Genomic DNA, 12154 nt, shown 5'->3' with positions numbered 1-12154 from the left:
CAGTCATCCAATCTTTCTTATTATCCAACAAAAATAGTACATCAACATTACCATGCCTTAAGCATCCCAGCCACTTATAACATGCATTTTTAGGGCAACAAACAAAGTTGGCCTTTTTAGGGTACTTTGTTGATCAGTTGCCACATTTCAACATATATATCCCAACAAAACAAAATAAAAACAAATGAAACAAAACAAGACAAACAAAAATGAAAGGGAAACAAGCATGCAGCAAAGCAAAAACACAACAAACACACAAATCTCAAACAAGCAACAAAGCAACCAAAATAAAAACAACTAATCTACTATATACAATAGGTCAAGCTCCACTGGGAATTAATCAAAATATTGCTTGAAGAACTGACCATTGATGGGTAATGGTACAAGTTCTCCAGTCAAAGAGCTTAACCTAAAGATGTTTTCTCCTAAAATTTTGGCTCTTTGGTAAGGACCTAACCACAACCTTTCAAACTTGTGGTGATCACCTTTCTTCTCCTTGGCCTTATCCCATAACAAAACTAGGTCAGAGATCTGAAAGGCTTTCACCTTGGCTCTTTTGTCAAACCTTCGCTTAACAATGGCTTGGTGCTTAGCAAAGTGTTGTAGGGTATTAATCCCTTTTTTATCAAGTTTTAACAGATTTAGGAGATGAACCTCTATATGATCCTCAATTTCAAGTTCTTTCATTAACCAGAGGACGGGTATTTGTAAATTGATCAGGAAGACAGGAGTTTGGCCATAAACAAGGTAATACGAAGAAGTTTCCAAGGTAGCTTTTACTCTAGTTCGATCAGCCCATAAGGTGTATCTCAACTGATTATGCCAGTCCCTGGGATTCTTCTCAAGAAGCTTTTTAATAACATCTAGGATGTTCTTGTTCATACATTCAACTACTCCATTACCTTGCGGATATTAGTTGGATGAGAATTTTAGTATCACCGTATATTCATATGACCATTGTATCAATTGTGCAAAAGTGAAAGCAGAGCCATTGTCACATACCAAAGTGAACGACATACCAAACCCGGTGACAATGTGTTCTTTAATGAATTTCAAGACTAGCTTCATAGTAGCATTTCGACATGCAATAGCTTTCGTCCATCGGGTGCAATAATTCATTTTGGTAAGAATGAACTTATGTCCTACATACGAGTTAGGATTAATGACACCTACAAAATCCAGTGCCCATTGGGCAAAAGGTCTTACCTTGAGCACTGTTTGGAGATGCATGGAGAGATTTCTCTCTTTAGAAGCTTCACTGTGGTACATATGACAATGACAAACATGCTCATGAGTATCCTTAAAAATACTAGGCCAGTAATATCCAGCTTTCAGAATTTGATGTGTAGTGGCATTCACTAACCCATGACTTGTACCATACTTCCCGTGGAACTCCTCGATCATGTTATGGGCTTCTTGATGATCAAGACATCGAAGGTAAATACCTTCGTAATTCTTTCTATAAAGTGTCGAATCCTTGATCATATAATTGGCACTTTTGAGCCTTAAAGCTCATTTTGCATTGTTGTCAACCCTTCAAGACACCTGTTATTCAGCAATATAAAAACTAAATTTGTGTACCACGGGTCTTGAGTGAATGACTGCAACGTATACTGTTAGCACTGGATTTTAGGGATGTCAGTCACCATAGCTTGAGACAAGCCTTGGCCTCTAAATATCTTTATTGGATGCATCTCTATATCAAACTCTTGTAAAATTGTCATCCATTTCCCTCAACATTCTCCCAAATCAGATTGCATAAGTAGTGACTTCACTGCTTGATCAGGCACAATCGCGTAGATTTTACTCCTCAGGATATAATGCCTGAATTTCTTGACTGCTCTTACGAATGTGAAAGCCCTTTTTCAAGAGAAAAATATCTCACCTCAGCACTCTTGAAAGGGGAACTCATAAATGCAATGGGTTTCTTGTCCCTTGCTTGCCTCTGTGTCAAAACAGCTGCTCCTGAGTGTAACGAAACAAAAGAATAAATGTATAATGGCAGAGTATAGTCGAGACTAGTTAATACGAGAGCCTCGGTGATGGATTTCTTGATCTGGGTGAAAGCCTCTTTTGCTTCAGTAGTCCATTCGATCTTAGCATCCTTCTTCATCATTTCATTTAACGGCTTGACTATCTCTGCAAACCCGATGGTAAATTTTCTAACAAAATTGATCTTCCCAAAGAAAGATCTCATCTCCTTTTTACTGCCAAGCATTTGTAATTTCAGAAACACTTCTACTTGATCTCAGTCTATAAATATCCCCCTTTCAAAGATCATATGACCGAGGAGCTTTCCTTCAACCACTCCAAATACACACTTCTTGGGGTTAAGGGAAATCCCATATCTTTGATATCTCTCCAGAAATTTTTGAAGGTGATTCGGGTGATCTTCTCTGACCTTGGAAAATATAGTCAAGTCGTCCATATATAATAATACATTTTCCAATCAGATCTTTGAAGGTCCTATCCATTGCTCTTTGGAATATTGCCCCAACATTAATTAACCCAAATGGAATCCTTCAGTATGCATATGTTCCCCACTTCGTCGTAAACATTGTTTTCATACGATCCTCATAGTTCACCAAAACTTGGTTATATCTAAAATAACCATCTAAGAATGACATCATTTGTGAACCATTGATAATTTTCAGTACTTCATCCAAGGAAGGAAGCGGGTAATTATCTTTTTCAGACGCCTTATTGAGGTTGCGAAAGTCCACACATAACTGAATTTCCCCGTTCTTTTTCCTTACAGGGACCAAATCGGTGACCCAAGTAGAGTGACGTACCCGAAAAATAATCTTAGCAAAGAGAAACTTTTGTACCTCCTTGAAAATCAAGGGTTCTATCAGTGAATTAACTAGTCGTTGCTTCTGCCTAAATGGCTTTATATTGGGTTTCAAGGGTATAACATGGGTTATGATCGATGTCTCAAAAGTTTTTAGATCTTCGTACCCCCATGCTATTACATCAATGAACTCTTTCAAGATTTGTAAAATTTTCTCTCTTTCACTTTGAGTACAAATCTTCCCAATATACACTATCTTCTCTTGGCCTTCTAGACCAATATTATGTGGTTTGTATTTCCTAGCATCTGAATCCATTGTTAATATCTCTTTTACTCTGGGATCAGAGTCAAAAATCCTTTCTAGGGTGACCATACCTTTAGGAATAGCATTAGTTGGTAAATTCATAATTTCTTCATCACCCACTTCATCAAGATCATGCGACCTATCCTTCTCATCAATAATTTGTTCTTCAAAAGCCCCTGAATTGGCTAGAAATGATAGAATGTGCGTATCATCCTATAAAAATTGAAAGTGTTTTATATTATTAGGCATAGGAGATGTAGAGACCAACTCTATGGAAAACTTCTTCAAAGGGGATTGCCTCACTAGTTCTAATGTACCTGTTGTTGCAACCAATGCATCTAATATTTTGTTTACTTTCTTGGATACCAGTTGAATATTGAAAGTGTAGACACCCAAAATTGTCTAGTCTAATTAAATAAATATTTTATTTATTTAATTATCTAAGCCTAATTCTTCTATTAATTAAATAAATCTTTAGTTATTTAATTAATTCATTTATCCTCTTCTAGCCTTATTTCTCATTTAAATAAATACATTTATTTATTTAAATTATCCTTTTCTTAAATTAAATAAATATTTTATTTATTTAATTGATCCCACTTCTTCTATTAATTAAATAAATCTTTATTTATTTAATTAAGTCATTAACCTTTTCTACCCATGACACATGTCATTCACCTCTTAATTCATACACTACCTACCCCTTTCATTATTTTATTATTTCTTTTACCTACCCTCTAATCATAGCCGACCTCCTTTTACACCTCTCAATCTTATCCCTCCATTTCATATAGTGTCTTCTATATAAGGAGATGCTTCCTTCATTATCAAACCCCCCCGTTGACTACTTGACTACACTACGCTTTTGAACATAGGTGATCCTACTTGCAACCACATTTCCGTTCTTTGTTGAGCTCTTGTGCACACATAAAATCTGAGAGCAAATATATCAAGCAAGATCAATGGAGATAGGAAGAATGGAGATCCAAACCCTATTGGACATGTGAAGGTATAATCTTTGTGATTTCATTTGATTTGCATTGTCTTAGGTAATCTTCATATGTTATGGTGGATCTTTGTTGTTGTTAGGCTAGGGTTTTGTGGTTGAATCCATTTAGTCTTTCAATATTGTTGTTTCCATTTTCACCATAAACAGAAAGTATTAAATATACTCAACCAAACCCCATACTCTATTCATATATGCTTCTAACCTTTTATCATGACATGCATATTGGCTTCGTATTTTTTTGACTACCAATTCAAAATCTCCCTGCACTCTCAATCATTTGGCTCCCTTCTTATGAGCAAAGAGTAGTCCTCTTATTAGGGCCTCAAAATTTGTCATATTATTAGTGCAATGGAATTGGAGTCGGTAGGAGGCTATTAAGGTTTTCCCTTTTGGTCTCGTTAACTCTACGCCATCTCCACTACCTTGCTTGGATCTTGACCCATCAAACTTTAAAACCATATTTCATCTTTTAGTTTCTTTACATTCTTCATCTTAGGGTGAGTGGTCAAATTAGCTTTTGGAGGTAATTATTATCTCTCATGTTCAAGGTCTTGCAACACCTAAGGTTGTTCAATTACCAGTTGTAAGAATACTTCAAGGGTCTTAGGAGTGGTTTGTTTCACTTGAGGTTGTGCTTGAGATTGGATTTCTTCCTTCTCCTACTTAGGTGGGATATTCTTATCCTCTTGTCTACCGACCTCAACCATGAATATATCCTTGTTGTATTGTCCTGGCTAGGAAATTTCATTTATAAGATCTATTGTTCGGGGTATTACTCCCTCACAACTTGGAACTTGAATTTCTTCTAGGTTGATGGCAGGATCGGTGTCCTCACATGGGACTAGGCTCATCAACTTTGTAATCTCATTTTGACATGGGATACATAACATCTCTGAGTAGTCCTCATGATGTATTCGACACCATTTTGGAAGCAGCAAATCTTATATTTTCATAGCATCCCCCAGTAAATTCATCCCTTGTTTTACTATTGTAACAAAATCTTTGACCCGCCCTCTATATGTGGTCATATCAGCTTGATGTAACTAGGGAAGGGCAAGTGCGGAATAAGTGAGGATTTCATTTACTCTATAGACTCTTGGACTTACTTCAGCATATGCTACCTCATTAGGAGCTCCATAATCTGTGACCAACTTCTTCAACTTGGGTTCACTATCAATTCGGATCTGGTTGCTCACCCCCTTCCATGGAAGCCATAAGTATGTAAACCAGGTTGAGAAATATCCTCCCAAATTTTTTGACCAATCCCCACTGAGGAGCATCCCATACACCTCTCAAATATCCATCGCTTGAGTGTCGATATAATGGGATATGCGGGGATCAGCACCCAACTAGATGTATACATCTTTTAATTCTCCAATTACATTGACCTCAGCCTTTTTGAGTTGTACCACTTTACTGTTTGCACATACTAGGTTGAGACCAAACTTCTGACATATAGAGTAGGGAATTACGTTTCTGGAAGCACCTAAATATACCAAATAGTTGTGTAGATTATTTCCAAATATACTCAAACTAAGTAAAAATGGTGGGTTCTCTATTGCATCACTACTGACATTAACGTTGAATTCATTTAGGTCAGTCATCTTAACCCCATTGCCCTGCGACTCTAACATTTCCAACTTCCTAAGGACAACCTTCTTTTGTTCAGGGGAATATCTCAGTACTTTCATTAGGGACATAGTGGTGGCAGTCCTCTCCATCTCCTTGGTAACATCAAATGATCCTTTCAAAACATATTCTTGCCCTTGAGTTTGTCTAGGGTGTGCTCCTTGAAAAACCTAAGGAGGGTGAGGATTGTTGCTTGCATTCACATCGGGACGTACAAATCCACCCTTTGGGGGAGGTGGCTCTATTAATGGAACCTTACCTTGACTCCTAAGATTATAATTACTTTTGGTTTGAAAGGCCTGAGCATCATAGACACATGGTTCACCTTCAGCTTTACCTTGAAACTCTTTGCACAGGAACGTGTCAGCCAACACTGCAGTATTAACTTTCTCGGGTTCGTCATTAGAGAAATCCTTTGGTTGAGAATCAGATTGAGTGATCCTTATGATCTTTTCAAACTGGGCACAATTAACCTCAGAATGTGCAGTTGTATCATGCAACCTACACCAATTTTTCAGTAAATTCATATCAGAAAGGTTAACACTTTGTGTGTTATTTGGTTTATCTCGTGCGTTAGGATGATCATGGTTCAACTTATCGTTGTTTGGACTAGTGTTCCATATCCTATTGTATGGTTTGTTGTTATACTTTTGGTTTGTATGGTTTGTTGTTATACTTTTGGTTTTGGTTCTGTTTGTTGTAGTTTTGTTGATTATTGTATGGTTGGGATTGGTTATACCCTCCTAGAGGATTCATCTTTAACTGACACAAATCTGAAGTAACTTGTGAGATCATTTTTTTTAACACTTCTACTTCAGTGGATATATGAGATCCTTGACTCTCAAGCATCATAGTTGGAGGTTGGCTTGTTGTGTGAGAATTACCAAATTGTTGATTTCCCCCTTGTACTTGACCAGCATATTGCGTTTGAGTGGGAGCAGCATTAGTATTATTCTACCAAGTCAAAGGTTGGGTAGAAAACTGTTGATTAGCCTAAGGTTTGGATGCATAGATTAGCACTGGGTTCATCATTAGCGCTCCTATAGGTAAAGACGAGGGTATGCCAAAGAATTGGTTTTAGTTCCCTTGATTCACTCCTACAAGTAAATTGTATCCATCCCTCCTAGTGTTTGGTTCAACTCATGATTCATGCTAATTGCTAACACATAGACCTTGGCCAAGGTGTCCCTTTGATCTTGAGGAACACTCTTTTTTATAAACATAGTTGTCCATGGGTCAATAGCTCTTACATACGAGTCAATCTCTATGTTGGGTGCTACCTAGTAAGGAGCTTGTAACCTCTTAAATGCCCTTTGAAAGATAGTATTAAATTTTTTTTAAGGTTCATTTGGTGACTTCTTAAGAGAGGCCAATTGATGGTACAGCGTTCTGGGGTCTACATACACCTAGAATTGATCAATGAAATCTTTCTCCAAGACATCCTAGCCAGTGATAGAATTTGCCAGTAGGGTTAAATACCAATTATATTCATTCTCCCCGAGTGAATATGGGAAAAGTCTACATACTACATCTTGGTGTTCAATGTTGTTATGAACGATTGCATCTTTGAATGCTTCAATATGCTCATCAGTCATCCTACCTCCCAAATAATAGAATTTGCTACAAAATTTATCTGGGTTTCTAGGTAGGTCATGTATACCCCCTGGTATAGTTTCTAGTGGTGTGTGGTCTTGGTTAAATTAGGCCATTGAAGGTGGTGATGGTGGATGTTGAGTCACAAAAGGTGTAGCGATGGGTTAAGGACTGGGGATCAGTTGATCTTCTACATTCAGTATGGATGAATGCACTAGTGAGGATGTTGAAGGTTGTCTCTTAGCTTCATTTCTCTTTTTCCTAGTTGTAGGTCCTAACTCTACTAAGTCGGATGGTGAAGAGCTACTCCTAAGGACTCTATAGAATCTCTCGGGAGAGAAATATATGAGATATGATCCATCTTAGTACCTCAATTTTCTAGTTGTGGAGGTGGTTGTGGGCTTTCTTGTGGAAGAAATTGCCTTTGTGCCTCCTCTTCTATACATATCACCTTATGTCTTTCGTTGTCGAGGACTTGTCGTGCTTGCAACCAATCACTATAATCCCTGGTACTATCCCAAGCAAGATCGTATAGGTGAGTGACAATGTCATCTTTCTCATAGTTGAGGTTAGGTTGCGTGAATGGTAAAAGTTTGTCTCCTGGAAGCACCATATATGGTTAACCAATGAGGGGACTAGTATGTGTCCCACCTTATAGCACCAATTTTTTTGACGTATGTTTTGACACACTCGCCAACAGTCAAGTAGCCAATGTGAACACTCACCACCTCTCCTGAAAAGTAATAAGTTTGGGGGAACTAATCACTCCAAGGTCTCTATAGCTGGGTCTTGACGGTGATGAGAAGCCCAATGGTTGATGTAGTTATACATGTTAAGGGGCCTGCTGGTTAAAACTAAATCCCACTAATCGTTAATAACTTCACTTCCTTTTGTTTGGTATTTTATGATTTTAAGATTCTTCTGGAAATAAACTACAAGAGATGGGGAAACAAGAAAATAAAAATAAAACTAACTCAATGACAACTTAATGAACTACTTAATTAGTACCTTGCAACCCAAAGATCATCAAATATTATCCAAATCAGCATTCAATAATGGACCTCCAGTAAACCTGCAAAGTCAGCAACCTCAAAAACTTATGGAACTAATATCACCACAACAATTGCCTATCACAATATTTCTTATACACCACTTACATGCACAGCATGAGTCATAAAGCAATAAACGGAAGATTAAAACACGTTGCCAATTTCAGACAATAGACATTAATGGATTACACAGAACAAACTCGTAGAACATATGCATAGATCAGGCAATCTATAAGTTGCTTCTTATATTAATTTCAAAGAATGTGTAACCAAAATAACTCAAGTTCATAACAATCTGCAAAATAATCTAAAATTTCTAAGTGGGCCTAAAATCAACAATTTGTGGACCCTTACAAATGAATCAAACTCCTCAATTTATAGAGTTTTCTACCCTACTTTCTAGGAAATAAACCTAATCTAAATTAAGAACTCAAAACTAGGAGTCGTAGTTAACTTGCAAGTTTCTGCCTCTAGACTCGAGTTAACTACTACAAAACAGAGGTTCGGTGAGCAATATGAATAGCATGTTGTGTGAGCCAGACTTTCGTAGTCATGCAAAATTTTTGTTCAAAACTAGAGCATGAGTTAGAGCTATCGTCAAAGTGCCAGTGGAGAAGTCTTGCAAAATCTCCTCTCATAAATCCTTCTATCTTTAGTAACTGTAGGTTCATCTTCTACTTCTTTTTATAAGATTTATAATTATTAATAATACATGCAACTTCTTCAGTGGGAGGATCACCAACATGCTTGATTCTAAATTTATACTTTTTCAAAATTTCCTCTGCCTTCTCTCTTTTCTTCTCAAATTCGCCTTTTGTTTCTATTGCCTCTTGACATTGTGTAATTAAGTAAGTATGTTTTTCCATCATTCTGACATCGAACTGAGCTAGAGGTCCCAAATGTTGGGCCTCATATGCATCCCACTAACTCAATACTTTCTCTTCCTCCATAACCCCTGTATCAGTTATCCCTAATCCAAAAACTCCTAGTAAATGCTTTAAAAAATCCCCATATTTCAAAACTTCCTTCAAGAGAGGAACTCGGATGTCTGCCACATCCTTCACATACTATTGAAGCATCTCGATCTTTAGATCCAAAATGTATGTGTAGGATTGCAAGTTCTTACAACTATCACCACCCAAGAGGTCATCCTCTATTATTACCTCCTCTCTTCGGTGCAAAACTTTACTTAATATCCGGAACTATTTACTAAACATTTTGAGCTTTCTCTCCCATTGCTGAGAAGAAGAGGCTAATGCCCCTCCCACCTGTACTGCCTCCTTATACTCCTTCATAGTATTTTGTAAAAACCATCTAATTTTTGAGGCATTTATTTGGGCACATGACTTTGTTGTAGCAGCTACATGTCTTACCTCCATTAATGCTTTTACCTCTCCCTCTGGGAGTGATGAGGTTGACAGTAAATTATTATTCCTACAATTATCTAAAGGCTTTCATATCTGTATCAGTAGCTGCTTCTACTGGTCTAGCTGTTCTTTAAGCTCTATGTGGGAGGTATGTTCTTTCTCTATTCGTCCCCTGACGATGCTGGTAGCTAGTTCCAAAGTATCCAACTCTCCCCCACTTTGTTTGCTTGCCCAATTTTACTTGAGATACTTGGTATTTTGGGGAGGCTTGACCCTCTATGTGAAGTGGAACTGCCACACCTGCAACCACTTCACCAGAACCTATTCTCAACAAATGATGTAGAACCTTAGGTTTCTTAACCTTTCTTGGTTCCTCCATGATTGCTTGTTGTAGTGTAACTTTAGGTAGCTCTACTTTCCTTTTCTTCTTTTCAAAAGTGAATTTGAGCCACTGTGGTACATCTTTATCCTTGTCACCTTGATGTGACACTGTATCAATAGTTATAATATGGACATCTGCATGTTCTTCAGCTTCATCCTTTTCTTTTGCTTCTGTTTGTTTAGGATCTTGAGGCGAAGCCACTTGATGGGCTAGACTAGTTTGGAAAGCAATGTTAACATTCAGCTATTCTTGCTTGTGCAACTCTCCCAACTTATCACTGACCTCTTCTCTGAATGTCTTTCCCTCCTTATCTATTTCTATCATTCCTTGGTCGGAAGCTATATCCTTAAGGAGGTCTTCTTGGTCTTGAGGGGTTAAGACTAATCTTTCATTTAGCAAATCTTCAGCCTCACTTCATTCTTTCTCCCCTCCAAGTGACTATTTTTCCCTTGGTTGCTCCTCTTCTTGGTTAGAGTCTGATTTAATATTTATGATAATTACATTCTCAATGGCAAGCCTAAATTTCTGTGTCCCAGGAGGCAATGTGGTTGTATCAATTGGTGGTGGCATAGGGGCATTGATAATTGGAACTTGTGTTGCAGCTGTTGGAGGAGGGTAAGTGGGCACATCTTCATTTGTTTGTGTTTCTTCTTCTTCCTCCTAAGCACCATCCTGCAGCCTGTCCTATAGTTGTCCTTGGTGGAATAACTTCAACATGTGGCACATCTCCTAGTCCATCTATTACACCAAGGTCTGCAGCCTTCTTCAATAATTCATATTTTCTCATCTGCACATCAAACTTTTCCATTAAGTCATCAGTGCTATCTTCAAGCCCAACTACTTCATCCGGGTTAGTGGATGTATTTTTTCTTGAGCTCTCTCTTGTCTTGCAAGCATATTCCTTATAACCCCTTTATTGGTGCACCCCTGAGGTGGAATATTTATGCTTCCCCTTTGAAGCACTCTACCTAACCCTTAAACTGAGTCATTGTTTGGTCCTATTAATGACTGCTTGGGAGACTTTGTCTATATTAAGATCTTCATGTGCGGACCATCTTATAGGGGAGAGAGCCTTTTTATCAATTTCCGTCTCTTTGTATGCAGCGTCCAACAAATCTCCATCATCCCTCAAGTCTTTGGGGAGATTATTTTCTATCTCAAAATCCCTAATCTGGGGTACAGACAATCTATTATAATTTTTCTCCCTTACCTCAAAACTGTCTTGGAGGTTTTCCCAAAAATCCTAAAGTCTAGGCTTGTGCCCCTCATATACCTTAGGCATAGATAATTTGAGTTTCCCATAGGGATCGTAATACTCCGTAGAATAATCAAATTCTTCTAAGTTCAAAACTTGGAGCTCCTACTCCGCCGTCTTCACCACTTGTATCTTTGAACAAGAAAAGTACCTAATGAAAACTAAAAAATCAATCCCTGCTTTATGTTTTGAGGATAGGAGGGATTGAAGACTGAGTAGTTGGCTCACATATTCCATCAAAATGATGCGATTGTTACAATACCTCGGCAGTAGCATCAGGTTTCCTGTAAACCCATTGACCCTTATGTAAGTGGAGCGTTGGTTTTGAATGAACCAACACGCTCATTCCTGAATGATGGCCATGGCTTCAGGTCTTATTGTGTACCCTGTATCTCCTATTAGTTTAATAGTTATAGGAAAAAGGAAGGCATCATTAATTCCTTTAAAGTGTGTCTTTGAGTTAGTGAGGGGAAGTTGGGAATAACATTCCCAGACCTTCTTTCGGCCTTCTTCATCCCCAAGTTGACCTTCCACCTGTAAGCCTGGAAACTTACCTGCTTGAGCAGCTACCCAGATGACATAGCAGGTGAAAAACAACTTATTTGTATGGTGGACCTCCTTCATCTGTCTACATATGTTATCTGAAAGGATCTAAGCCCAATCAAAATATTGCTTCCCTATGAGGATGGTAGTCATGAATTGGAACATCCAGGGATGAAAGTGCTCGCAGTCAGGCTTACCAAAGGCCTTTCTCAACATGATGATCAAATCCCTC

This window comes from Cryptomeria japonica, chromosome 9 (genome assembly GCF_030272615.1).
Source record: "Cryptomeria japonica chromosome 9, Sugi_1.0, whole genome shotgun sequence".
In the NCBI taxonomy this organism is placed as follows: Eukaryota; Viridiplantae; Streptophyta; class Pinopsida; order Cupressales; family Cupressaceae; genus Cryptomeria; species Cryptomeria japonica.
This window is presented reverse-complemented; position numbering follows the sequence as displayed.